Here is a 26,375-nt window from a genome sequence, read left to right as displayed (position 1 = left end):
TTCAGAAACTACCCGCTTTGTTTCCTGTTCTCCCTGAGGCTTCTTGGCACTGCCAGTAGCCATGTTGCTTTTGCTTTGGTTTTGTGAGAGGAAAGTCCCAGGGAGCCCTGGGGAGCTGCTTTGTGCTCCTGCCCAGGCTGCCCACCCACTTTCAGTCTATAGCCCGATTCAGCGAGCTGATATAGGATGTGAGGGACACAGAATGGGTGAAGTCATACTGGCCATGTTAGCTATTGGCAAAACCAGGCACCAGAAGTGAGACATTAGATAAGTAAGCATTTTACAGTTTAGAGCTGGAGGTGGGGGAATTAAGGACAAAATTCTCAAGCCCTCTTGGACTGCTTCACCCTTCTCTCCCTACCTCTGAGGACTCTGCTGAGGGGGACCCATGGACAAAACTGCCCTGCATTTGTCTGTCACCCCTGCCGTGGCAGCAGATCATGCCCACAGTTGTCACACCATTTGGGGTGGCCTGTAGCTCTCCTGCCATTGTGGCTGATGGGGACTGGGCATTTCACATGATGAAGAAAACAGGAGACAGTGATCAGATCCAGCAATACTAGTCATAATGATTTTCTTTTCCTCTGAGGAGACAGGCCTGGGCTGGATTTCTGCTCTGTTTAATTACAAATGGACATATTATAGCAAATATTAATGATTTAATTAGGAATTCCAAGTCTGACTCAAGTCTGAATATCGTGTTATGATGACCAAGCTTTGAATGAAAATCCATCTCAGAAGAAAAAAAATTCTATTAGGTACAGTGTTGGTGAGATGACCTCATTGCACACTGGGCATATGATGGTGAGGTGTTTCTGGGTCACAAGGGGTTTTGATGCTAGTTCCAGGGTGTATCTTTCATATTTATGATAGTCTATGAAATATGAAAATATTTTAAATAGTTAAGCCAATCCTTTCTTTATAATGTTGGGTTTTGGATAAAGGTTCTATGGCACAGTAGACAAGTAAGGCATTGTGATGGAATCAAGAGGGCAAACTGGGGTTCAAATCCCAGCTCTGTTACTTAGCTGACTTCAAGGCCTCGGGCAGGGCACACTTTCCTGACTCTCCTGGTCTCAGCGATCTCATAAATAAAATGGGATAGTGATCTCGTAAATAAATTGGGATAATGATGTCTACCATGCAGCACTGCCATGAAGATTGAGAGTAGTTCTTGCATAATATTTACTCAGTAAAAGTTAGATTGTTTATCATTATTATCACTAAGAGATATTAGAGCTGGAAGACATCTTTAAGATCTATATGTTCACCAAGATCTGTATGTTCACCACCTCCTACCTCATAGAATAAGAAACTAAGTTTTCAAGAAGCTAAGCAACTTGTAAGCCACATGCAAAATGGTCTCAGAACTGTGATCCACATTCACTGACGCCTGGACAGGCGAGCTGTCTGAGTCCATTCTGGCTGCTATACCAAAAATTAAACATTTGTTTCTCAGTCCTGGAGACAGCAAGTTCACGATCAAGGTGCTGGCAGATTTGGCATCTTGGAGAATACTCTCCCGGTTCATAAACTGCTATCTTCTTATTGTGTTCTCATGTAGCAGGAGGAGGGGGAGGAGCTAGCTCTCTGGGGTCTCTTTTATAGAGGCTCTAATCCCACCATGCGGAGAAGGCGATGGCACCCCACTCCAGTACTCTTGCCTGGTAGGCTGCAGTCCATGAGGTTGTGAAGAGTCGGACATGACTGAGCGACTCTACTTTCGCAAAGATGACTCTTTGCGACCCCATGGACTGTAACCCGCCAGGCTCCTCTGTCCATGGGATTCTCCAGGCAAGAGTACTGGAGTGGGTTGCCATTTCCTTCTCCACAGGATCTTCCCAATCCAGGGTTCAAACCCGGATCTCCTGAATTGTAGTCAGACTCTTTACTGTCTGAGCCACCAAGGAAGCCCCATGTTGTTGATGATGACTGCTAAATAAGATTTTCTGAAGTGTTTTAATTTTTTTTCTTTGTTTCCCATTGGGTTTTTTTTTTTTTAATTTTATTTTATTTTTAAACTTTACATAATTGTATTAGTTTTGCCAAATATCAAAATGAATCCGCCACAGGTATACATGTGTTCCCCATCCTGAACCCTCCTCCCTCCTCCCTCCCCATTCCATCCCTCTGGGTCGTCCCAGTGCACCAGCCCCAAGCATCCAGTATCGTGCATCAAACCTGGACTGGCGACTCATTTCATACAAGATATTCAGGTCTTGAAACTTGCATATTGCTTGTTTCTCTAATGTCACTGTCTTTGTTGGTCTAGCCCTCTGATTCCCTTTAGCTGGAATGTTTATTATGTTTTTGTCCAGTGATTCGTTGATTCTTTCCCATCTTGGCCTTGTTTTCCCCAAAGAAAATAGAATATCTAAGCAAAAGGGCCATATAACTCATTTTACCTAACCTTGCGGTTCCCAGAGTTTTGCTTTCACTGATTAGTAAAAACTTTCTTCCCTCCCTCATTCTTTCCTTCCTTCCTTCCTATTTTCTTCTGTTTTGTAATGGATATAAGTTTGTCAACATTTTAGTTTTCCAAGAGCTTTAAAAAGGCTCCCTTTATCTATGGATATCACTTCATGAATATAAAAGACCTTTGAATAGGATTAAAAATAGAAAGAACATAAATATTAGACTTAAGAGCTTTTCTCAAGGGAAAAAAAATCAGATATTGGCACTGTCTGTGTGAATCACTTTAAATTTTGTCACAGACCAACAGAGATCCATAAGTGAATAAATGGGAACTGCTAGTCTAAGAGACAGGAGTTAGACTGTGATATAAACTGGACAACCTTAACTTATCAGGGCTTCCCCAATGGTTCACCGGTAAAGAATCTGCCTGAAATGTGGGAGACCCAGGAGACATGGGTTGGATCCTTGGGTTAGGAAGAACCCCTGGAGGAGGAAATGGCAACCCACTGGAGTATTCTTGACTGAGAAATTTTATGGACAGAGGAGGAGTCTGGCAGGCACAGTCCAGGGGGTCTCAAAGAGTCGGACATGACTGAGCTACTGAGCATGTACATGCACACAACCTATTAGAAGCCTAGAATGGGGACAACAATTTTGAACAATTTGAATTTTGACTTCACAGGACTGCTGAGGATCAAAGTGACATGGAAGATGCTTTTCTATTGTTCTGTTCAAATATAGTGGGTTATTATTGTCATATCAGTAAGCATTATGGCCCACCTAATTTTATGTCTGTGTGTTTTACATATATAAATTTATCTATTTTCTATCTAGATAGTTAGCTATCATCTGCCTAATTATATATATCTATATCATCTATCTATCTATCTATCTATATATATATATATATATATATCTGTACATGAGAGTCTGTAGTAGAGTCTGTAGGAAAATAGTTCATCAACAGAGGGGCAAACAATGGAAGTGACAATAATCCTGGCTTCCAGTCATAGACTAGTGAGCACAAAGGATTTTGGGAGCACAGAGGAAGAAATTATTGTGGCCTCTTCCTAACAGAATTTACATGAATACAGACACCATCTGCACTGACTGTACTCTGGAAGAACTTACCTCAAATAGTAGACACAGCTTCACAAAGAACTTTGGACTGCCTAAAATATATGGGCTAGCTCCCCAGAATGGGATCTTGCTGGCAAGGCAGTGATGCTAGAAACTAAGTAATATGGAGCTGGAAAGAACCTTTAAGAAGAAATACAAACTATTTTTCTCTCATTGTTGTCACATGCCTGTTTCCTAAGCAGATGTTGAGTCATGTTCTTTCCTAGCCCATAGATGATGGAGCATTTGTTGATCGTGGGAGCACACACATTTCAGGCAACTGAAGCTGGACAAATATCATGCTGAGCCATTACTGCAGATTGGAAGGCTAAGATGCACAGAAACTCATTAATAATGCATGGCACATGACTGCTAGGGCCACCGTTTAGAACAAATCTGTCCAACCCAACTAAACTCATGGTCTTTCCCACAAACATACAGTCATATCTGTATGACAGCTATATATCTTAATGGATAGAATGACTGAGGTTAATATGAAAGTAATGGACTTCTGTTTTCCTCTCTTCCCCCAAATGACCTGCCTTTCATCTTTCTCTTGACTAGTTCCCTAACTCTAGTCACAGTTGAATTGCTTTTTCCAAGCTCCAGAGACAGATACTAATTTGGGGGGCAATTAGTTCAGGTGTTACGTGAGGCCCTGCGAACCTATGCTTTCTCAGATATCAAACAAGTCAGGTTATCCAATTATTTCTGAAAGTATTACTGTGTTTTCACTTTAGTACATTTCTACTCTTTGGCCCATTGTTTACCTCAGAGAGGAGCAAAGAATGAATTCAAGTTACAGTCTGACATTACAATGAGATTGCCAATAGAAATCAATGACTTGTCCCATGACAAGCTAGGGTTTATGAGGCAGCCTAACGGTGTCCTTATATCTTTGCCTACCTCATTGTATTGCCATTCAAGCGGATTATATAATTTTCCTGTTATAAAGGGGGTATAGTCAGGGCAAAAGAAAGTCTAGTTGAGTTTAATAAAGCTGGAAGTAGTGCTACAGAAGACTTACAGAAAAAAAGAATATTACAAATAGGGTATTCCAATAAGAGTAGTCTGGGTTGTCTGTTAAGGTTGATATTTATGTCCACACTTATTGACCTTAGAAAGGAAATATAGATAGAGCAGATAGAGGTTAAGGAACTTAACTTTTCAGCAGCAGGAGCCTAGATCTCAGTGGAATTGAAAAGAGCTATATTCAGTGTAGTGAAATATCATTCATCCACTTTGTACTTATGAAAACTTCTGCTTATTTGGGTAAAATGGCTAAAAAAAACCCCACACCCTTTTCCAAACAATGCAGAAAAGGCATAATGGAGACCATGGAGTCACTGAAGATGTGCATAGTTCTAATGCTGTGCTATCTGATATGGAAGCCACAAGCCCCATGTGGTTACTGATGTCTTGAAATGTATAGCCTGAAATGCTGCTGCTGCTAAGTCACTTCAGTCGTGTCCAACTCTGTGTGACCCCACAGACGGCAGCCCACCAGGCTCCCCTGTCCCTGGGATTCTCCAGGCAAGAACACTGGAGTGGGTTGCCATTTCCTTCTATAATGCATGAAAGTGAAAAGTGAAAGTGAAGATGCTCAGTCGTATCCAACCTTCAGCAACCCCATGGATTGCAGCCTTCCAGGCTCCTCCATCCATGGGATTAGCCTGAAATGAGATGTGCTTTAATTATAAAATATATACCTACTTTCAAGGACTAAGCATAAAGAAATAATGCAACATATCTCACTAATAATTTTAATTTTGCTTACATGTTGAAATGATAGTATTTTGGATGTATTTGATTAAATAAAAAATTAATTTCACATGTTTATTTATACTTTAAAATGCAGCTACTATGTAAAATTACATACATAGCTTGCATTATATTTTTAGTGGCTAGTAGTGGTCTAATGCAACACCTAAATGAGATTATCTGAGCAGCAAATTTCTGTAATTTGTCCTTATTTAAATTAGAATGTCAATATGCATTCTGCTTCTGTGGGATATGGATTTGCATCCACGAGTGTGATGTGTGTCTACACACACATCCATATTCATGCAAGTGTGAAGAATCCCATCACCTTTGGAATGAGAGAAATCATCTCAAGAAATCCAAAGTTGTTGTTTTCACACACAGAAATGATATTTTTCCCCCTACATCTCTTTGTTTTAATAAAGCCAGCAGCCCCAAAGAGCACAACTTGGAAGAGGCTACTGGAACAATTTATTATTTCCTCTCCGTGGATTAGAGAGGTGGTACTTGGAGCAGCTTGTTAAAGAGAAGAGCTTGGCCCTTGCCCTTGCTCTGTGTTTAATGACCCTCTCTTCATGTGCCACCTCTCTAATCTGCACAGAGATAGGTACAAATTGTATCTATAATGCTATATTACTTAACAGTAAAATGTATGATAAATCATAGAATTGCATCTTTACCTTGTAATTGGTGAGATGTGTTGCATGAGAGATCCCCTAACTCAGTAGAGAGTGGTCGCTCTCATACAAAACTGCCTCTCTTAAATGAAACCAATTCAGCCCACAAGTGATGAGGGGAGAGTTAAAGCCCTTTTAATTAAAACAAGTAAAAATATGACTTACAATGATTTTAGAGGCTCCTGGGTTCAAACAACTGCTTAATAATCCTCTATTTGAATGGAGCCTCTTCTTTTCTTTCTTCTCTAGGCAGTAGGGCTGGACCATCTGTAAAAAATGGGTACCTGAGAGGACATTTGGTGAATGCATGTTCTCATCTATAGTAATCGTCACTTTTAATTTGTTCCCCTTAGCCAGATGCGTTTATTATTTTTGAAACTTGTAGTCTCCCTACTCTTACCACATTCATATGTTTCATTCACAACACTTTTTGTTTTAAATCTGTTTTGTTTTGTTTTTTACCTATATAACCTACTCCCTAATTCTTCAGAGTTCTTGTATCATATTTTGTCTTATTTTCTTAAGCTTCTGGGCTTACTTTTCTTTTTTTTAGCACAGCCTGTTTTTGTGTCCTCTCTCCCTAACTGCTAAGCTGCTTAACTTCCCAAGTATCAATGGCAAAGCAACCAGCATCAGGGCATTTATTGCTGCAGAAAGTTGGAGTCCAAATGATTGTTACTCCATTCCTACGAATGCATGGAGGTTTTAGTAGTAATATACGTAATGTAGAAAGAGATAGGGACAACAACATCTAGATCAAGATTGTAAACAGTCATATCTGTGTTCTGGATACAGAAAATCTCTGACCAACAATATATATAATTTGATCATTGACTGTTCAGAAGTTAGTTATGAAGACAACTGAAATGAAATTTGACAGACAAGTTTAAATTAAACTTGCAATTGCTGGCTTATACAAATTAGACTGTTCCAGTTGAATGAGGCCATAGACATGGCTAATCTTTCAGAAAGAGCTGAGCACACTTGAATGCAATAAGTTGTTGTTGTTTAGTCACTAAGTCATGTCCGACTCTTTGTGACCCCGTGAAATACAGCACACCAGGCTTCCGCCTCCATCACCATCTCCCAGAGTTTGCTCAAACTCCTGTCCACTGAGTACGTGATGCTATCCAACCATCTCATCCTCTGTCATCCCCTTTTCCTCCTGCCCTCAATCTCTCCCAGCATCAGGATCTTTTCCAGTGGGTCAGCTCTTTGTATCAGGTGGCCAAAGTATTGGAATCTCAGCTTTAGCCATCAGCCCTTCCAGTGAATATTCAGGGTTGATTTCCTTTAGGTTTGACTGGTTTGATCTCCTTGCAGTCAAAGGGATTCTCAAGGGTCTTCTCCAGCACCACACTTCGAAAGCATCATTTCTTTGGATGCAGTAAGCAGTACTAGCGCACTGGTGCCTTGAAGGAGATCTGGATCTCCAGCCAGTTTCCCTGCCACCAGTCATCCTTCTTGCCATTCCTTCAGAGTCAATCTCAGAAAGCTTCTCTTTAGGAGCTAAATTCTGGGACTCATTGTTTGGAGTTGAAAAATATCCAGTAAAAGTTGTTATATACTTGCTGCTTATGTTTTCTATCTATTACTAAGCAAATGAGTGAGCTTCCATGACGTGATTTTTCATTTAATTTTTTATATGTATGTTCTTAAGAATGATAACATAGATTGTGTGGTCTCAACTTAATTCAATCCCCTTTCAAGTCCGACTTTTTGAAAAGAGTAGAAGGGCAGATTTTGGATATGAGTCAATGATTCTCTCCAAGCAGACATAGGAATATTATCAAAATTGCAGCCTAGCACAGCCTACTTGAAAAAGTGGTGGGTTTGGAGGTGGGGTTGCCTTATGGTTTTCAGTTACGTCTGTATTGCTTTTCCTGCAATCTACTGTTTCACATCTTAGTAAAGAGAAACAATTCATTTGGTGAATAATCTATAATACAATTTCCAGAAGCTACCCTGCCATTTCTCAACTGCCAGATATTTTTTATTTTTACTCTGCCTGTAACCAAGGAAAACAAGGTTGCAAAATGATGCCAGCTTATGCTTTTCAGCTATGAGATGTCAATAGCCCTTGATTTTGTTGCTGTTGTCACTAATTTCTGCAAGTTCACAAAAAAGTGTCATAAAAACAAATTGCTTTTAAACATCTTATCGTTATTCATCCAGTATTCTTATGAAATATAAGAATATATTTGCCATAGTTTTTGAAATCACTTTTAATCACCAATATTCATGCCTGTAGAAAAGACTACTTAGACTCTATTTTTTATTTTCCTCTCAGTTTTTTTCCTTCCTTGTGTTTTCATGCTGACATTTTTACTGTGAAGTCACATTTTCATCTAGGACAATGGCATCTTGTTTTTAAAGCAAACAAACATGAGACAATTTGTTTTGAAAATATGTGGGTTGATGACAAAGTCATAAGAATTTCAGAGAAATGTCAGCGCAAGTGTCAGGAGATCCAGTGCTCATGTATTTCTTATATGAAAATGGAATTTGGTGCCTTATGTACTGACAGCCTCCACAGTGCGCAGAAGTTTCTTTGTTTTTACTCAGCACTGCTTTCCTCTTGCACTCTAAGCCCACTTGATGATTTCGAAAGATCAATTCTACTTTGCAGTGAATGTGTCTCTTAACCTTTTTTCCTAGAAACTGAAACATTATATGAGTCCCACAAAAGGGGAAACTCTAAGATGAACAGCAAGGAAGCAAAGGGTTATATTATAATTCACATAAAACAGAACACGTTCACTAATCAGTACTCATATCATACATTTGTAAAAACGACTGCCTGACAGGTGAAAAATCTATTTTTTTGAACAGCATATTTTAGTCTTAAATCAATCCAACACAATAGTTCCTTTTTTCGCTTTACACAAACTCTCTTTCACCTTTTGATAAACTGTACCCCTGTGAGCCATAGAATGTTTCAGATTCTTACTCTTTTCTGTGTTGCAGCAGTATTTTGAGGGCAACACAAAGCAGATTCATTTGGCAGAATGTTTTTATATGCATATCAATGCAAAGGTAGGATTTAATGATTTTGAGGATTAAAGGCTCTGTCCGAAACTTTGTAATGTGCTGTGAAATACTTGCAGTGCAAATTAGACTCCTGACCCGCTGAGGCCTCTCTGAGGTATTCTATTTTAACCTGGTGTATGGAGCACAATAGCAATAAATCTTGAAGTAGATTAAGTAATTTCCCCATTGTAGTGTGTCTATTGGAGTTTCAAATAACCCAGCATAGAGATGCAAAGTCTTGATACATTTGGATATTCCAGACTGTAGCCCCTCTGTATTTAAAAAAAAAAAGTTTCTACAGGACAGCATCCTATACTTTGACACCCTTTAAGAGTATACATGGATGTCCTACTGAGTTGAGTGAATGCTGATTATTTTGCTGCTCCTGAATCCTTAAAAATAAAATAAAAGAAAGACCGGGAAGAAAAGATGATCCATTTGTATGTTTCAACTATGCTGAACATTGTATGAAACGGAAGCTTGAGATAGTATGACACTCTCAAGTCTCAGGCTGCCATTGGGGATTTGATTTACTTTGCTGTCTTGCTTGGAGATGTTGTGGTTTGGCTTAGCAGTTTTGGCTGGAAAAGTCTCTGGGGCTCATTTGAGAAGGCGTGATGAGCATCAGTACTCCAGGGCAGACAGAACAGCATGTGCAAGGCTCAGAGCTGGGTCCCGTGACAGCAGAGCTTCTGCATGGGAGCCATCTTGAATTCAGCATTTCAGGAGGAGAGAAAATTTTCACTGTGTCTTCTCTGTGCCAACACTTTTGTGAGGTAAAGGTCAGATCTACATAATGAAACAAAAGTCAGGGCCAGGTCGGGGGCAAATGGACTTGTTTAATCCAGGAGGCCAACAAACTTTGGAGATTTGATTGAAAACCCAAATGCTTCCCTGGGAATAAGCATTAAATTAGTATGGAAAAATCTAAATGTGCCCTTGGTTTTTTGTTCCTTTCTACAAATGACAAGTCCTCTCATTAAACACATTTTAAAAAGCAGAAACTATGGGCTTAAGCAGAACACTATACAGCCCACTCATTTCTCTGCTCCTTTGAAGAAAAGAGCTGTGGGCATTATTGTCCTTGGAGGGAAAGAGCACTTGGTAATATCGTGCTAACAGCACATTAAGAAGAATAAACAAGAGAAGTATAGCTTGGGAGACCACTCCTCTAAGAGCTCCAACTGCTCTGTTTTCCAGATCAAACCTCAGTGTCTTTCCAATGGACAGTCCGTTGGAAGGAAGCTGGAGGGCTGGGTGGCTCTGTAGCCCAAGCAAAGAGGAAATGTGCTGCCTATACGTTTATGGAGAATGGTATGCATATGTGTGACTGTGGGGGTGTGCATGTGTTTGAGGATGTGTGTGCACATGCATTTGTATGGGGAGCATGTGCACATATAGATACATATGTATGTGTGATGGGTGTGTAGGTGGTGTGTGTTAAAAAAAAATGTTATACACATGACCCGTGATTTGTTCAAATATCAAACACCTTTTCCTCCCTCTGCCCCTCCTGCAGTCCTTGACTCTTTGCTCTTAGTTATTGTAGTTTGTTCCCATGAAGACCAAGAAAAAGAAGAGCTTACTGCTTCTTAATGGTGATATGATGAAAATATAAGTGCCCCCTTTGTGATTTTTGATGAGGCAGAGCAGACTTTGGGCTAGGAATCTACTCCCGCACTTTAAGTTGGGGAAGCAGAAGCATTTGTTGCAAGGATTTGAGTCCACACGATGCTTAAATAACATACCCAACTCCCCTGATTTTCCATGGCTTCCTCACTGTTTTGCCAGCTCACCATCCCAGTGAGTCTCCACCGAAGCTCCTTCCTCCTGCTATCACTTTCCTCTTGGAGCTGTCTAACATGGTATATATTTCTTTTTCTTCCTTATGTGTGTCTCTAATTTACAAATAATGGAGTAAAATTTCAATATCCTAGAACCTTAGACCTCAGGCTTGGAATCACAGAAACTTAAAGCCAAATAGGACCTTGGTAGGCTCCTCCATCCATGGAATTTTCCAAGCAAGAGTACTGGAGTGGTTGCCGTTCCCTTCAGAGAATCTTCCCAACCCAGGGATCAAACCCAGGTCTCCTGCATTGCAGGCAAAAGCTTTACCAACTGCACCACCAGGGAAGCTCTAGATAGGACCTTGAGGATATTCTAATTCAGTTCCCTTATTAACAGATGAGCATGTATAGAGCAGATACCAGAGGGCAGCTGACTGTGGCTCTGAGTACTCAAGCAATGTCATTGGGTTGACATGGACATCTCACTAGAAGTTGTGAAAATCTGTCTCATGGGAGTGACTGCAAACAATGCAAAGGACATTTCCATTGGGAGATTAAATGTGGTAACTCACAATTGTGAAAGTTCTTTGTGAGCTATAATGTGATAAATGCATAAAATGTAAGGTGATTATGTTTTTTTTTAATAACTGATAATGTACTAGCTGAAAAATTGTACCATAACTTTTGAGACTGTAAAAACTGAAAAGTCTTAAGTGTGTATTCCAAAGAAGCTCTCCATTGTCTCAAAATTATTTAATATTTACTTTGTAGAAAGTTGCTTTGACCATTCAGCCCCTTTAGACAAGAAGGAATCATTCATGCAGTTACAGAGAAAAAGGACTGGATGGGAGGTCTACAGGCCCAGATTCTGTTCTTGCTTTAGATTTTTGCAATATTTATTCACTTGATGACCTGAATGACCATTAAGTGTTTAACCTAAGTAGAACTCATCATTTTCTTTCATGGAAAAGAGGTCCCGTCCTATGGCTCTTACAGTGAATGGAACTATCAAGTGGTCATTTGCCCTAACCAAAAATGTGGAAGGCATGCTTCCCTTCTATGTCTTCCTTACCTCTTCCTGCTCCATCACCAGGGTCTGTCATATTTTATTCCTAAATATTTCTTCAATATCTCCACTTCAGTGTCCACATTTTCCATCTCTCACTTGTTATAGTTTTAAGTGGTCTCCCTTTCTCTAGTCTTGCCCTTTTCTTCTTCAAGTGCTAGCCAGATTGAACTTATAAATTATAAATTTGATTAGCTCACTGCCCTGTTAATGACTTCAGAATGCCCTAAGGAGGAAGTTCAAAGTTGTTACCTCCACCCGCAGGCCTTTCATGACATGGCCTCTGCCACCTACCCAGTCTCCTCTTACTCCACAGCCCTTACTCCAGTCTGCATCATCCTATTTTTTTCCTTCAGTGCACCATCTTACTTCTCACCTCTGAATTCTCACACATGTGGTGTTCTTGGCCGAATACCTAATGGTAAGCTCTTTTTTCCATCTCTTCATATGCTTAATTCCATTTTATCTTTCAATCTCAGCTTAAATATTCCTTTGTCAACCTTTATTGTTAATATATATTTCTATTAGCACACTTATCACAAATCATTATGCAGTCTGTGGTTCCTAATTCCGTAAGCTCTCTGAAATTGGAGACCAGGTGTATGCAGTTTCTGTGTTTCCAGGTTTTACTCCAGTGCCTCATATATAGGATGGAGAAGGCAATGGCACCCCACTCCAGTACTCTTACATGGAAAATCCCATGGACGGAGGAGCCTGGTGGGCTGCAGTCCATGGGGTCGTTAGAGTCGGACACGACTGAGCGACTTCACTTTCACTTTTCACTTGCATGCCTTGGAGAAGGCAATGGCAACCCACTCCAGTGTTCTTGCCTGGAGAATCCCAGGGACGGGGGAGCCTGTTGGGCTGCCGTCTATGGGGTCGCAGAGAGTCAGACACGACTGAAGCGACTTAGCAGCAGCAGCAGCATATATATGATATGCCTAAATAAATGTTTGTTGAGTAAATGAACGCATAACTGTCAGTGACTTATTATGTGAGCTTGAACAAGTCACTCTTCTTATTTGGGACACTGTTTCCTTCATGTGTAGCGGGAGAACACTGAATTAAAATGACGTGAGGGTGGCTTCTAGTTTGAGTTATATGAATTTATCTTTCATGTTTGTTAACATAGGAAATGTAATACAAATTTCAAAGTAGCTATGAGTGAGTGATACATTTCCATTTTTTATTTGAGCTTATACATTTTAAAAGTTTGTAATCTTTTTTCACATCTGGATCAATACTCTACCTCATGATAAATATCTTCCTAATAATGTAGGTAATGAGTGGTCATCATTAATGCCCAAGATCAAGAGTATTGATCATTTGCACCCTGATAATTTGGAGTTTCAGCTTCAGCATCAGTCCTTCCAATGAACACCCAGGACTGATCTCTTTAGAATAGACTGGTTGGATCTTCTTGTAGTCCAAGGGACTCTCAAGAGTCTTCTCCAACACCACAGTTCAAAAGCATCAATTGTTTGGCACTCAGCTTTCTTTACAGGCCAACTCTCACATCCATACATGACCACTGGAAAAACCATAGCCTTGACTAGACAAACCTTTGTTGGCAAAGTAATGTCTCTGCTTTTGAATATGCTATCTAGGTTGGTCATAACTTTCCTTCCAAGGAGTAAGCGTCTTTTAATTTCATGGCTGTAATCACCATCTGCAGTGATTTTGGAGCCCCCCAAAATAAAGTCTGACACTGTTTCCACTGTTTCCCCATCTATTTCCCGTAAAGTAATGGGACCAGATGCCATGATCTTCGTTTTCTGAATGTTGAGCTTTAAGCCCACTTTTTCACTCTCCTCTTTCACTTTCAAGAGGCTTTTTAGTTCCTCTTCACTTTCTGCCATAAGGGTGGTGTCATCTGCATATCTGAGGTTATTGATATTTCTCCTGGCAATCTTAATTCCAGCTTGTGCTTCTTCCAGCCTAGCATTTCCCATGATGTACTCTGCATATAAGTTAAATAAGCAGGGTGACAATATACAGCCTTGACATACTCCTTTTCCTACTTAGAACCAGTCTGTTGTTCCATGTCCCATTCTAACTGTTGCTTCCTGACCTGCATATAGGTTTCTCAAGAGGCACGTCACCTCCTGTGAAGAGTTGACTCATCAGAAAAGACCCTGATGCTGGGAGGGATTGGGGGCAGGAGGAGAAGGGGATGACAGAGGATGAGATGGCTGGATGGCATCACTGACTCAATGGACATGACTTTGGGTGGACTCTGGGAGTTGGTGATGGACAGGGAGGCCTGGCCTGCTGCAATTCATGGGATCACAAGGAGTCGGACACGACTGAACTGAACTGAACTGAATTTGCTGCTGTGGCTGCTAAGTCGCTTCAGTTGTGTCCGACTCTGTGCGACCCCATAGACGGCAGCCCACCAGGCTCCCCCATCCCTGGGATTCTCCAGGAAAGAACACTGGAGTGGGTTGCCAATGGGTTCATTGGCTTCCAGTGGGTTCATTGCCTTCTCCAATGCATGAAAGTGAAAAGTAAAAGTGAAGTCACTCAGTTGTTTCCTACTCTTAGCGACCCCCTGGACTGCAGCCTACCAGGCTCCTCCATCCATGGGATTTTCCAGGCAAGAGTACTGGAGTGGGTTGCCATTGCCTTCTCCCTGATAATTTGGAAATTATCAAATTAGGGATTCCCCAGTGACTCAGAGGGGAAAGCATCTGCCCGCAGTGTGGGAGACCTGGGTTCAATCCCTGAATTGGGAAGATCCCCTGGAGAAGGAAATGGCAACCCACTCCAGTACTCTTGTGTAGAAAATTCCATGGATGGAGGAGCCTGGTGGACTACAGTCCATGGGTTGCAAAGAGTCGGACAGGACTGAGTGAGAAGTCTGTTAAGTCTGTTAATTTTGAAATTTGTTGACTTTGTGGATCTGTGAAAGAACCTATAAGAAATATGCTTTTCTTGAATAATTTGGGCCCAGTTTAAAAGAAAACAAATGCCTCAGAAGAAACACATTTTCATTCTTTATCCAGGTTAATGAAATGGTTGCTTGAAATTAGTGGACTAAGGATGGAAGCCAGTCAATATTTCTCAACTACCTTGAACCTTTGGAAGTTGACCATCAATGTTTATATGGTAGCTAAGTCTTAGGTCTTTAATTTCACTGCTAAATGAAAAAAAATATAGTGTATTTCAGTGAGTCTACAGATTATCTATGTGAGGAATCAGTTGAGCTAAGATATTCCTAATGGCAAAGACAAGCAACAAGGTATTTCAGAGTAAAAATGCAGAGAAGAAATTTTTGAGCTTCTTGTTCTTAGTTTTTGGATGATCCCAAGGTAAGGAATACACATAATCTACTGTCAGAGAGAGCCAGTTTGGGGGAACCATGATGCAAATCCAGAGACATAGATACCACATTTCCTCCCCAGAGAAGCTGAGAAAAGGTCAGGGCTTTATACTGGGAGAATGATCCAATTAAATACCAATATGAAGCCAGCAGGCTATGTGCCCCCCAAACAAAGCTAGCTATGCATTCTTATCAGTGTCTCTTTGAAGACGCCCTCAAACTTGACCCTGTAGTCATTGTCTTTGCTTCTCCTGATTCAGAAATATAAGCAACTTTCCAAGTTTTTGTCCTTGACTTTTCTTTTTTTTGTTGTTACCCTTTTCTATCTTATTGTGCTTATGTTTTAATATATCTGCTCTATGGTGGTGTGGTACTGGAATTAAACACTCTACATCTAGGATGATTTTTCCAATTTACTGCCTTCTGGGACAAGAATTTATTCCTTAGACCTGCCAATCTGCCATTGCTAGTAAATGATATACTGGTTTACAGATCTGAATACTGTTAGATGGGGAAAGAAAATCATGGAAGAAAAAATGATTTTCATCTAAGACTGAATTCCAGACAAAGCATTGGTGATAGTGTTTGAGTAGACAGTGCATCAGCGTGGCTTTGTGTTAGGTAGAAGTGCCAGCTTACAGCAAGCAGGAGAGAACTCAAAAACAAAATAAAAACTAGGTCTACCTCTGCTTATTCAAATACCACCCACAACTTTCTGGGAGAAGAACATATGCAGAGCATATTTGAAAACATTATAAGGCATGCATAAAGTACAATATTAGTCAATTTTATATGCTCAGTTGCATGAAATCTGTGTGTTTAAAAAATATAATAATTTGCATTTCATGGCTTTTGATAACCTCAGGAGTGCACTTGAAATTCAGCACATGCCCACAGCACCTCCCAGCTCACCCCATTTTTAACTGAAGACCAATGGTTTCTATTAAGGGATCAGGCAGGGCCTCTGACAAGCCAGTCAATAACTATGTGAGGTTACTTCATTAATGCTATAATGGCTGATAGAGTGAGAGGCAAAAAACAGGTTCCTGACAGCAGCAAATGAAAATGATAGAGATTCCTGAAGCAATGCGCCTTTCCTTTGTCATTGTCTTTTGCTTCGCTTATTCAAAATGTGGCATTTATGTATTCAGTCTTGATGAATGTTGCAGGCTTTAAGTACTTTTTCCATCTCTAATGCAGTGCCGATTGCACATTGTTCTCTCTTTCTCTCTCTCCTCATCTCCCTCTCTCTCTTTTTTTCCTATAACCTCTGCTGTCAAGGCACTGCAGGCTGAAGGGTTGCAGGCACTGGCTAAATAGCTTTTGTGCTATAAATGGTGAGGGTGCTGGGACAATGCATCATAAGTGCTGGTTGGGTCATAGAGCAGAGAAGGTGGTGGGAGCCGGACCCTGAAGCCAAAGTAAAGTGGTGCAAGTCCCCCTGGCCCTGCCATTCACTTGCCTTTATTTAGAAATCAAATGGACATCCCCAAGGAATGTAAAGACATCTCTGTGGAGTTCAGACAAGGGTGCCATTGGGAGACGAAAGCCCCCTGCAGGTGAATCAAGAAGACAAGCCACATGACCATGTTCAGAAACATGCTTAGCTCTGGGGAGGCTGTGCTCACCTAACTGTCTGGCTTCTCAAATCTGGGTTTATTTCCAGTTTTTCAGTGCCTCGATGGACATTCTGATCCTTGAGGGGACCATGCGCTCTGTTTGGATAAGAGGAAACAGAAGGTGACGGGTCTCTGGCATCAAAGAGAAGGAGCTTTAGTGCAGTTAGAGGGGGAGGTGCAGGCATTTCCGTGATACTGCTGGCCACCTCCTCTGAGGAGGGTCATTGTCAAGCTAAGAATAGACTCATAAGGAAGTCAGAGTTGAGAGTGTCTTGGTGCCCATTCTGATGGGCAGATTTATAGTTGCCACTTGCACCTTCAGGGTCATGTGAACCGCAAGCCATTTTGGAAGGAGAGATGTGAAAATCAACTGATAAATATGTATATTTGAATTTCATCATCTTTCATCAGAGAACTGATCAGCTTTGTGGGGTGCTTGTCTTCACCTGGCAGAATATCAAAACAATATCAACGTGGACAGAGATGAGGCAGGGCAGGAATGAAAAATGGGATGGCTTCACACAACTCGGGTGGCAGAACATAGCCTCAAATAACCACCATATGTTTTTAGAACAGATTCAAAGCCCTTGTGAAGGAGACTGGATTCAAAGATAAACCAACCAACCCACCCAGCCACAATTAAATGCATAATTGTGGTCTGGATGTACAGGTGATTACTTGGCCAGAAGCACCTTAGCAGAAAGGTCTGACCTTCATTTTTCTACGGTTCCATCACAGAGGGTGGTGGTGCTCTTCCATCTTTATTTACTGCAGAGGTTCAGAGCAGTAGTTCTTCTCCAATCAAAGACTGAGCTGGCCTGAACTATATAGTATCTTTCTCTGAGTAACCTCAGTTATTTTGGTAATTACAAATTCTATAGTCATTGTGCCATTTTTCCTCCATCACTCTTTACCAATAACTTACATGGTAGAGTTTATTCTCTCTTTTTCATAAATGCTATGGGTTGACATGTGTTGTCACCTATATTCAGATGTTGAAGTTCCAGCCCCTAGTACCTTGGAATGTGACTGTATTTGAAGATGGGGTCTTTAGAGAGGTAATTAAGATAAAATAAAGTAATATAAGGAGAGAAAATTAGGACATAAGTATAGACTGAAGAGCATGGTGAGATATAGGGAGAAGATGGTGTAAGTCTCAGAAGAGACAGACCCTGCTCATAACTTGACCTCAGACTTCTAGCCTCCAGAATTGTAAGAAAATAAAATTTCTGTTGCTTAAGCCAGAAATCTCCTATCAAATGTCCTCAGTGATCAGCATTTTAATGGATGAGTGCATGTTTTTGATTTTTACTTATGAATTCTGTTCAGTTCAGTTCCTGTAGAATTGAATTGTGAAGTTTGAAAAGTTCACATACATAAAAAGCTTCATATAACTATGATATTCTATAACCTATTTATTTTGCTCTGCATTATCATGTTGACATGTTTTGATAAATATAGAAATAATCTGTTCATTTTATCTGCTGTCTAGTACTCCATTGTATAATTATACCACTATTTATTTATCCTTTCCCCTACTAGAATTTTGATTTATCCTTTCCCCTACTAGAATTTTCCCCTAGAATTTGGATTATTTCTATTTTTGTGTAGTAATGAACAGTACTGTCATGAATATTTTTACAGGTGTTTTCTATAGTACAGCCTGGGAGTTCTCTAAGCCATGTTCCCAGAATAGGAATTAATTGGATCATAGCATCTGGAAGTTGGTGATGGACAGGAAAGCTTGGCATGCTGTATTCCATGGGGTCACAGAGTTATACACTACTGAGAGACTGGACTGAACTAATATATACATATTTTCAACCTAACTTTTTATTTTCAAATTGCTTGTTCAAATAATTATATCAGCTTCTCCTCCTAGCAACAGAGTACTAACATCCCCATTTTCCCATAACCTTACCAACACTTAGTATTATCAGTATTTGTAATTTTCTTCTGATAGGAGTGAATGGTGTCTCATTATTGTTTGGAGGGACTTCTTAACAGCCATAATCACAATGGATAGTATTCATTGAGCCCTTATCAAATGTCAGGTTGTGTACAATTTTTTTTGGATCTTATTTAATCTTTACAATCATTGTATGAAGTTGGCATGGTTACTATCACCTGCATTTTGCAGATAAGAAAACTGAAGTTTAGAATGATTAAGTAACTTGCTTAAGGCCAGACAACTACCAGGTGATTAAACAAGAATTAGAATGTATCTGATTCCAAAGCATATTCCATTAGTTGGGATTTTCTCGAAAGGAAACCCTGAGACAGATAGTTGGGTGCAGATAGTTCATTTGGGAGTTGATAACAGAAGACTCTTGAGAGTCCCTTGGACTGCAAGGAGATTCAACCAGTCCATCCTAAAGGAAATCAGTCTTGGGTGTTCATTGGAAGGACTGATGCTGAAGCTGAAACTCCAATACTTTGGGCACCTCATGTGAAGAGTTGACTCATTGGAAAAGACTCTAATGCTGGGAGGATTGGGGGCAGGAGGAGAAGGGGGTGACAGAGGATGAGATGGCTGGATGGCATCACTGACTCAATGGACATGACTTTGGGTGGACTCTGGGAGTTGGTGATGGACAGGGAGGCCTGGCGTGCTAAAGATCATGGGGTTGCAAAGAGTCGGACACGACTGAGTGACTGAATTGAACAGGAAGCAAATATGAAATTATAGGTAGAGTCAGACAAAGTTAAGGGAGTCATTTTAAAAATGTAGTAATGAGCAGGTTGCCACTGCATGGAACTGGGGCTCCATCTTTCTGGGGCTCCTCTGAAAGTTGGTGCATCTAGAATTATCACCTAGTTGTGGGAAACTTTGGGGCATTCACCCTCTCACTCCCATTTCCCTTTGATTGGATTTGGGGCTGCTCTGCATAAGGTCTGACCAAGTTCCCCCAGACCAGAGAGAACCCTCAGTCAGAACAGCAGAGAGAAGTAGGTCCTTGAGAATATCCACCGTGGCTGCAGGAGAACATAGAGGTGGGCCACGTATATGGGGAGTGGCACCAATGCCCTGCCCACCTCCAGCTCCACTTCCATCTGATAAACCAGGAGAAATCTCCACACCAGCTTCTCCCTCTCACAACCTAAGGAGAAGCAGTTGCATTTTAATCTCTGCACTGTGGGGTTGATTTATAATTGATGAGACTTTTCCTACAGAAGTTGATGCACAGTATTATACTTCACCAAAATCATCTAACTTGCTATGTGATGGATATTTTTTTGTCACATCTATTCTTCTTGGTTTTAATTACTTTGTATGTGATAACAAGGCTCATCGCGTACTTTTGATAAAGTGGGGAAAATGTCAATTTCCTCACTGCTTTCTTGTGAAATATATAAAATGAAACTTGCCTCTAACTCTGGAGTGGTTCCTGTGTTTATAAGAATGCATTTTTTTTTTTCACTCTACAAAAGCTTCAGTAAGGTCATGGATATAAAACTGGCCCATAACAACAACAACAAAAAATTACCAGAAATCTGACTGGAAACGATGAAAACAAGGCAATGCATTTAAAAGAAATAATGACAGTTATTTAGATTGGTATAGTTCTTTGGGTTTTCAAAGCATTTTCATGTTATTTCAGCAGGACTGCCTAACAAGAAAGCAATGTGTGCTAAGATCTCAGTATTCCCTCTTATAGATATAAAAATAAATGCTCAGAATGGTTAAAAAAAAAAAAAAGGCTTTGCCAGGGTTAGTCAGTGAATTGGTGACCATGGTTGACCTTGAGCTCTGGACTGCTGATACCCAGTCCTATGCTTGTTCACCCATATTAGTTTTTAAATATGTAGTTTACAGACAACCTGCATCAAAATGGCTGGGTTTACTTATTAAATGGCCAAGCCCTGGGTCTTACCTTAAAGGATAGGTATTGCCTATCCTAATTGGATAAACATCCATTTGCAAACGTGAAAAGCATTTTGATGAACACATGTGTTGACCCTTGTATGTCATGATGATCATGGTATTCTTACCACTCGTAGAAATGGTCTGGAGAGCACAGAAGCCACCCATGATCTACTATTCAGTCTCAGGCAGTGTCTTCACACAACCAGAAGCCCTGATATTCACAGCAAAAGGTTTTTGTTCCCACCCATAGTGGTGGTCATCGTGTTGATGTGAAGAAGCCAGAATTGCTCCAGGAAAAAGAACATATTTGTGGTCATCCTTCCCTTGCCAATAATATTTTTAAGCCAAACAGATTTTCCCCTAGACATGCAGACAGGCTGATTCATGAAATCTGGATAACCTTCCACTTAGTTTTCGCTCTCTCTTTTAAAAATTAACAAATGAGTCCCAACAGCATGTCTGCAATATAAAGAATGACTTATTGTGGCATTGATGAAGTGTCACTTAAGCGAGTTTTAAACACTTCCTGTAAATCTTCTTGTGTTTTAAGAGGCCAAACTATTCATTTTTATTTTTTCTGCCTATCAAAACTCAACTGTGGTTAACATGTTTTCTAAAACCTTTTGGGGAAGCCTGAACTGATTTCTACACCATCAAAATCAACCAGAGATGAGATACTTATCATACTCCCTTGATTTCCAGGATTATTGCCAGAGGCCGTGGCAGCTGTCCAGTTGAGAGCTGATAGGGGTTTACACATTGATGTGGCAGTGGGGGTGGTCATAAGGAATTTGATCCGCATACATTTTGGAAGTAGAGCCAACAGGATTTTCTGATGGATTGAGTGTGAGGCATAAGAGAAAGGGAAGGTCAAGGATGACTCCCAAGTTTTCTCCCTGAGCCACTGAAATGATGAAACTGCAGTAAATTGAGATGGAAGAGACTGCGGATGGTGCAAGTTTTGTTGAGTAAGATCAGCTTGGGATATTTTATACTTGAGACAGCTCTTTGACATCCAGATGGAGATGTCAGTAAACTCTTAGATATATGAGTCTGGACTTTGGGAGACAAGTCTGGACTGAAGATATAAATTGGGGAATCAGCAGCATATAATTCAAATTTAAAGCTCTAGGAATGAAAAGAGGAACTGGGACTAAACCCTGGGGCACTTAGTAGAGGTCAGGAAGGAAACCAGTCAGTTACACTGACTTGGAAGAAACAAACAGTAAGATATGTAGTATTTTAAATGTAAAGGAATAATGGATATTGAGGCAGAACAAATGATTTCCTGTCAAATTCTGCCAATAGTTGACCACTGGGTTTGGTAACATGGAAGTCATGGGTGACCTTTTAAGAGTAGTCTGTATGAACGAGAGAGGCAAAAGCCAGCTTGGAATGTGCTGAAGAGATGAGAGAGAAGATGAACCGGTGCCTGTATTAATTACTTCTTAGTTTACATCTCGTGCACTATTAATTAATTCCAGAGGGTTGCCTCTCTGTTACGGTAGTCCCACATCTTGGGCGCATGATCCTAAGACCACCAATTTAACCAGTTGGATAGAATGCCAATAACCTGCCAGGTACTAAAAAAATTGACCAGTTTCCACAAGCCTGATAACTTGTAGCCAGCATCTAGAAGCGCTTCCCTCTGTTGTAGGGAAGATGATGATAACTGGTCCCAAAATAGCCTGTTCGGCACCCAGCACAGTACCTCATACACAGTAAGTATTTAATAGCTTTTTTTGTGGTCTGAATGGATTTGTAAGAGGATGAATGTGCTTGGGTATATTTGGAGCACATTGTCTATGTTTGGTCAATTTTCTTTTTCAAATAAAAGATCTACAAATGGCTCCTAGTAAAAATAAATAAATAAAGCCAGGGTGGGGGGAAAAACCTGTTTGAAACAAACACATTGTGTCCTGAAAGATCTATTTGGTCCTGCCAGCAGTCTCATTGGCTGTGATTTGTATATTAAGAAGATTTTAATTGCTCAGGTAAGTGCCTGCACCTGCTAAGACATTGTGTATTAGAGCACTTTATTCTAATCTTTTACAATACAGGGCACACTTCACCCATAAAATTATTCTCTGCACAATTATCACTCTTTTGCTGAGGTAGAAAGTGCAACTTAACACTTTGGGTTTCACTCATTATTATTAAAATCATGGAAATTAGGATCATTGGGTAAAGCTTGTGCAGTTAGCTGCTGAATTGCCCCTGTCCTTTCTGCTCCTCTTTTGCTTGCACCAACAAGCAGAATTCGCATGAGTTTGTAGTTATCTGCAAGTGTGATGGGGGCTGGATTGTTTTCAACACAAAAGGTGTTATAGACTCCCAGCAGAGCTTTTCTGCTGGGGTTCAAGGAACATATGAACTAACTGGTTTTCTTCTTTATTTTTAAAATATATATATTTTTTCCTGATTAGCAAAGAATTACAAAAGGAAAATTAAAAATAATTGCATGTGAAAAGTTTAGAAAATATAAGGAAAAACACAAACTCATAATCATTATTTGTGTGATTTTGATATACATTTATATATACATATATTGTTTAGTTGCTAAATTGAGAGAATACATAAAGCAAACACACACACACTCACATGTCCACAGAAGAACACAACTCCTGCTGAAAAAGAAGGACAAGAGTGGTTGCATTTTTCTTTTCCTAAGAGAAATGACAGCAGGGTTGGCCAACTGTAGCTTCTGGGCCAATCCTACCTGTAATTACGAATAAAGTTTTATTGAACACAGGCGTGCTGCTTTGTTTACCTATGATCCACAGCTGCTTTCATGCTACAACAGGAAAGGGAGATAAACAGTTGCAATGAGGCCATATGGCCCACAAATCCTAAAATGTGTCCTATTGGCCTTTTGCCACATATCTTGCACAACCAGGTCCTTTGTTGCTGAGATTAGCAATGTCACTTCAGTGATTAAATTTTTATATTCTTTGGTGGCCAGTACTTAGATCCTATGTTTTAGTTGTAGTGTGGTTTGAGCCAGCTCATCCATATTGTTGTTCAGTCTCAGCCGTGTCCGACTCTTTGCGACTCCATGGACTGTACCACATCAGGCTTTCCTGTCCTTCACCGTCTCCCAGAGTTTGCCCAAACTCATATCCATTGAGTCGGTAATGACAGACCATCTCATCCTCCATCATGCCCTTCTCCTCCTGCCTTCAGTCTTTCCCAGCATCAGGGTCTTTTCCAGTGAGTTGGCTCTTTGCATCAGGCAGTCAAAATATTGGAGCTTCAACTTCAGCTTTGGTCCTTCCAATGAATATTCAGGGTTGATTTCCTTTAGGATTCACTGGTTGGATCATCTTGCAGTCCAAGGGACTCTCAAGAGTCTTCTCCAGCACCACAGTTTGAAAACATCTATATTGCATACCCACTTTTGGATGATGCCTCAATTCTACACTTATTTTTACTTCAGTTACCTGAGGCGCGGCAGCTCCTTGACTGCTATGCTCCCAACAGTGGCAATCTAGGGATGATGACAGATCCTGCCCTCTCCTCCTAGAACACTTGATTATCAAGCTTCATTGTTCCTTAAGATGCACCCCAGCAGATCCTGAGTCAGTGGGTCTAGGGTGGGGCATGGGAAATTGGATTTCAAACAAACATCCCTTGGTGATTATGTTGTTAAGTGGTTTATGCAACCTCATTTGGAAACTGTTGCCATGGGCCCTTTTTCTTCTCTCCATCTGTTCTACCAAACTTATCTGCACTTCCTTCATCCACATAGACATTAAGCAAATAAGACTAAGCAGAGAGTTGATACATAAGGCAAATCTTCACTGTTCAGAAGTAGTTAATATTCCTCTTAGATTTAGTGGTTCATATTTTCTAACATTTATATATTTATTTATATAAATTATTTGACTGTACTGGGTCTTAGTTGTGGCACATGGGATCTTTAGTTGTGGTGTGTGGGATCTAGTTCCCTGACCAGGGATTCAACCTGGGACCCTTGCTTGAGAGTGCGGAGTCTTAACAACTGGACCACCAGGGAAGCCCCCATATTTTCTTTTTATATTTCATCCACTGCCACCTATTTTAAACCATGACACCCTCGAAACTTGTTTGGACACAGTACAAACTCTGTCCATGTGAATATCAATTCGTAGTAATAACAGTATTACTGTAATTACAGAAGCAACAGTTAGAACTGGACATGAAACAACAGACTGGTTCCAAATTGGGAAAGGAATATGTCAAGGCAGTATATTGTCACCTTACTTATTTAGCTTATATGCAAAATACATCAGGCAAAATTCTGGGCTGGATGAAGCACAAGCTGGAATCAAGATTGCCGGGAGAAATATCAGTAACCTCAGATACACAGATGATACCTCCCTTATGGGAGAAAGCAAAGAAGAACTAAAGAGCCTCTTGATGAAAGTGAGAGAGGAGAGTGAAAAAGTTGGCTTAAAGCTCAACATTCAGAAAACGAAGATCATGGCATCCAGTCCCATCACTTCATGGCAAATAGATGGGGAAACATGAAAACAATGACAGATTTTATTTTCTTGGGCTCCAAAATCACTGCAGATGGTGATTGCAGCCATGAAATTAAAAGACGCTTACTCCTTGGAAGAAAAGCTATCATCAACCTAGACAGCATATTAAAAAGCAGAGACATTAATTTGCCAACAAAGGTCCATCTAGTCAGAGCTATGGTTTTTCCAGTGGTCATGTATGGATGTGAATGTTGGACACTAAAGAAAACTGAGTGCCGGAGAATTGATGCTTTTGAACTGTGGTGTTAGAGAATATTCTTGAGAGTCCCTTGGCCTGCAAGGAGATCCAACCAATCAATCCTAAAGAAAATCAATCCTGAATATTCATTGGAAGAACTGATGCTGAAGTTGTAACTCCAATACTTTCGTCACCTGATGCAAAGAACTGACTCATTGGAAAAGACCCTGATGCTGGGAAAGATTGAAGGCAGGAGGAGAAGGGGACAATAGAGGATGAGATGGTTGGATGGCATCACCAACTCAATGGACATGATTTTGAGTAAGCTCCAGGAGTTGGTGATGGACAGAGAAGCCTGGCATGCTGCAGTCCATGGACTCACAAAGAGTCGGACACTACTGAGTGACTGAACTGAGTAACACTATTATTTGGATTATGAATGGAGTAACTTTTTTTTAATCAAAAGCCTAAATAAGTTTCCTGTTTGAGAGTTTATTTTCTGTGCACTGATTGCAAATATTAAATGGTTTTTTCTCTAACTCATAAGCATGTCTTTAATAGCTATTACAGATTTGTAAGGACTATAAACCCTCAGGATAATATGTCATTTTCACCATTGCCCTGTCCTTAAGCAGCACAGCCCTAAAAAGCAATCATTTGAACAATTACTATTTTTTGAGAACCTGAGTATACCCAGTACTGATTTAGGCATAATGGGGGAACACAAACTTGCCACAAAGCATAGTTTCAGCTCTAGAATTGCTTATAATATGATTAGAGAGAGATAACTATGTAACTTACAATTAGGACACAATTCAGGGCACACAATTAGACCCTTGGAGTTCAAGTATTTAATAGTCACTCAAATAATAAATTGTTGTTGAACTTTTACTCTGTATAGCTGCTATACTAGCAGTGAACAAAGGAGACAAAAACTCTTGCCCTTAGGGAGCTTATATTCTAGTGGAGATGACCAAAAATAACCAATAGTATCTGAGCCATAAATCCTT

Source organism: Bubalus bubalis, chromosome 12, assembly GCF_019923935.1.
Source record: "Bubalus bubalis isolate 160015118507 breed Murrah chromosome 12, NDDB_SH_1, whole genome shotgun sequence".
In the NCBI taxonomy this organism is placed as follows: Eukaryota; Metazoa; Chordata; class Mammalia; order Artiodactyla; family Bovidae; genus Bubalus; species Bubalus bubalis.
Note: the sequence above shows the minus strand (reverse complement) of the source record.